This window comes from Vicia villosa, linkage group LG4 (assembly GCF_029867415.1).
Source record: "Vicia villosa cultivar HV-30 ecotype Madison, WI linkage group LG4, Vvil1.0, whole genome shotgun sequence".
Classification (NCBI taxonomy): Eukaryota; Viridiplantae; Streptophyta; class Magnoliopsida; order Fabales; family Fabaceae; genus Vicia; species Vicia villosa.
The window spans coordinates 114,786,371-114,790,112 of record NC_081183.1 but is presented as its reverse complement, the minus strand read 5'-3'; positions in this window follow the sequence as shown (position 1 = coordinate 114,790,112).

Below are 3,742 nucleotides of genomic sequence, written 5' to 3'. Positions count from 1 at the left end.
AAACCATAACCGAACTCGGTTGAAGTTACAATCAGAAGGAAAGATATGATGTCATTCATATTAGAAAAAATATATATGACGAGGTCTTCCTAACACAGTTTTTTAAGCTTTTGTTATGTGTAACACACTTTTAAATATCATGATATTATTTAATTTTAAAATGTCAAATGAATTTTTAATCCCCCTGATACTATGATACAAATGGTATTGTTGTTGGAAATTGATTCTAAATTAAATGGAATATATATATATATATATATATATATATATATATATATATATATATATATATATATAAGAGGAACATGACACTAATTTAAACTTTCAGTGTGAGATTTTTTCCTATACATTGAATGCTCACCTACTCACTTGCAAGGTCTCATGTTATTATTGGAACACAAGAATGATTATGCATTTAATTATTCTCTTCAATAATTAATAATTACAACAATCCATTACTTGTTCTAATAATGACAAGATCAATTTCAGAAATAGAAACAAAGAATGCTTACAGTTATGTATCTTTTAACCAAGCGGTTGAGCTCCATTGGCAAGGAGCCCCGTCCAAGGACGTACTCGGGGAATATCGAGTTCGATTCCCAGGTGAAACAATCTTGCTTGGCCAGTGCGCATGCCTCTACGCACGAGCCGGATTAGTGGCCCACCTGTGGTGGGTCGAAACCGGTGCGAATAGAAAAAAAATATCTTTTGAATTGAACTTAACCTTTATAAAGAGAACACAAAATATAATGTGTTTTGATAAAGACATAGTACGAATCAAATGATCATGTCAAAAAGTATGGAAAAAGCTCAAGTAACAAGAAGGAAAAGATATCATCAAATTCAAAGCATCATTAATCAAGGCTTTGGATTCAAGCTTGCATTTCAAGAAGGTATAGTGACTATACTTACATTCTCTAAAGTCTTAGATGCTCAAGAAATCAACCAACCATTGCATAAACTATCCATGATCTTTGCAAAACTTTGCAATATCTTTTATTCATGTTTTACACTGGGTAAATCGATTACCCCAAGCATGAAATCGATTTACCACTGAACCAAAACATTTCCAGAAGCAAAAAATCTCATTTTCAACTAGGTAAATCGATTTACTCACTAAGGAAATCGATTTCCTACTGTTTGTTTTAGAATTTTTATGATCTTTATAGCATGAAATCGATTTCATGCTTAGGGAAATCGATTTCCCTCTGTACGTTTTTGAAAAACTACTATCATACTTTACACCTCTTCATGCATCACTTCATGGAACCATTTCATTTCAACTTGACAATTATTCATGATATTTCTGCATGTATTTACAATGGTTCATAGAGGTATTATGTTCATATAAATACATGGTTATTCATAATTCAAAAACCCACCTCTTCCAATCAATTTTTGTATTTTTATAAATTCGCATTTCAAACACTTAACCTTCTTTCAAAGAATTTTTTGCATAACTTTCATATCACTCATAACAGAAAATTCTTGAGCATTCTATAATTTTTTAAGTGTGAATCATTGTCATTGGAAGAGAAGATCAATCTTATTGATTGATACATGTTCATCAAGTTTATCTTACTCAAATAAATTTTCAAAATTTGGTTATTATTGACTTGCTATCCATGATTGTTGGAAGCAAGGGTTTTTGATTACTGAGAGGATTGTTCTCATAATCAAGTTAGTAAATCCAGAGGATTGTTCTTGGTGGTTGAAATCTTGTTGTCCAGGATTGTTGGAAACAAGTGAGTCATTAAGGGAGGATTGTTCTCTTAGTGTACTTAGTGTAAAATTCAAGAGGATTGTTCTTGGTGTTTGTGTGGGTCTTGTACAAGTCACAAACAATAGTAAAATCTTTTTTATGTTGAAAGGGGACTGGAGTACTCTCGGACTGTGAGGGAAACCAATATACATCCTTCTGTCCTTTATTTTTCTACACTCTATTGCTTTCATAATCTCACCATAAACTAGAAAAATAATATCCTTCATCACTAAAACGAGATAATTTTTAAAGTCCTAATTCACCGCCCCTCTTAGGTTCACTCTTAAACTTACATAGTCAATATTATTACATAATGTTGCACAAACATCCAAATCAATTATTTGTTGTTACCCATTGAATCTAAGGTTAATGTTTTCTTGATGTTAGATTTAGTTGCTACCATTGTTCGAACTCTTACTCAAGGTATTTCAATCACATACCTCTCGAGATAGTATATATTAAATCTCTTGAGTATTGGTTTAGTAAATGGATCAGCTAAATTGTAGCTTGAACGTATATATGGAGTGAAATAAGTTCATCTTTAATCAATTTTCTCACAAGGGAATGTCTAAGACCTATATGCCTAGACTTTCTATTATACACTTTGTTATATGCTAGAGCTAAAGTGGCTTGACTATCGTAATATATCAACACATTTGAAACACTGTCTTTAGCAAATGGAACTTCCAAGGGAAGGTTCCTCAAACATTTAGCTTCTTAACCACCAAAAGCAAGAGTCGCAAACTCGGATTCGATGGTTATTTCTTGATCTTCTAAGATATTGCACTCCCAACTAGTGTAAATATCCATCCATTTATAGATTTATGATCTCCAACACCCGATATCTAACTTGCATCGGTATATCCTTCTAATATAGTACGAAACCTACCATAATGGCGGCCAATATTTTTGGTTTCAAAAGATAACCAAAAATCCTTGTGATGCCCTTCCAATGCTCAATATTTGGATTGCTAGTAAATCTACTCATTTTACTAATTGCAAATACTATGTCGGGTTTATTATATTGCATAAAAAATACATTAGAAAACCAATTACACTTGAATATTCCAATTGAGCCATAACTCTTCCAAGCAAAGGCGAAAGTTTAAAAGGGTCAAAATTTAACTCTCATTTTCCGTTACGTTTATAGTTACTTTATTATTGAGATCGGCCTCTAGAGAGATATTCTTTGTCAATTTAAGGCCTTTGAGATATCATACGTCTTGGGGAAGGGTTGATGGCGTGTTGAATGAGAGTAGGCAATCTCGGGAGTACATACAATCAATGCTTGTCTTATAACTAAAAAAATTTCGTTGTCATGATCCTTCATGTAACCCTAGTCCTCTAGAGTAGGTGGGGTGGTGCTAATATGGTGCTAGAGTGCATCGTAGGACGGGGTGATGTTAGTATATCGCTAGAGTCCTCTAAGGTCAGATCTAGAACGTTGATCATACTTTTAGTATTTTTGTTCCGGGCCTCCCATAAGGCCCAAAGATGCAGAAGCCCAATAAGAATGAAGGGAGATACTAGACGCATAACCAGTGGACTCCTTTTACTCAAGAAGCCAATAATCTCTCCCACGATCCCTATCCTAGTTGTCCATACTGAGATGATGATTGAACCCATATCACGCCTTCTCACTCACCTTCGGTTGCTAACTAATTCTCTTATATAGAAGGGATATTGTGCCATTTCTCACGCATTCAGATCCTTTCTCGTTCAAAATTCACTTTTCACTCTCTTACTAATTTGAGTGTTGGAGTTCTAACATTGGAGGTCAGTCCCCTTCTCCATTGCATCAGAAGCCCTGAGTCACCATAACAGGCTGTGGATTCATCCACTCCAATTGAATATAGTTCAATTGAATAACATTATCACCGTCTATGGAAAATTGACTTCTGATTCCTACGATTTTCCACGATCTAATTCCTCTTGAATTAACCAAATCAATTTCAATAAAAATCTAGATCTCATTCGATA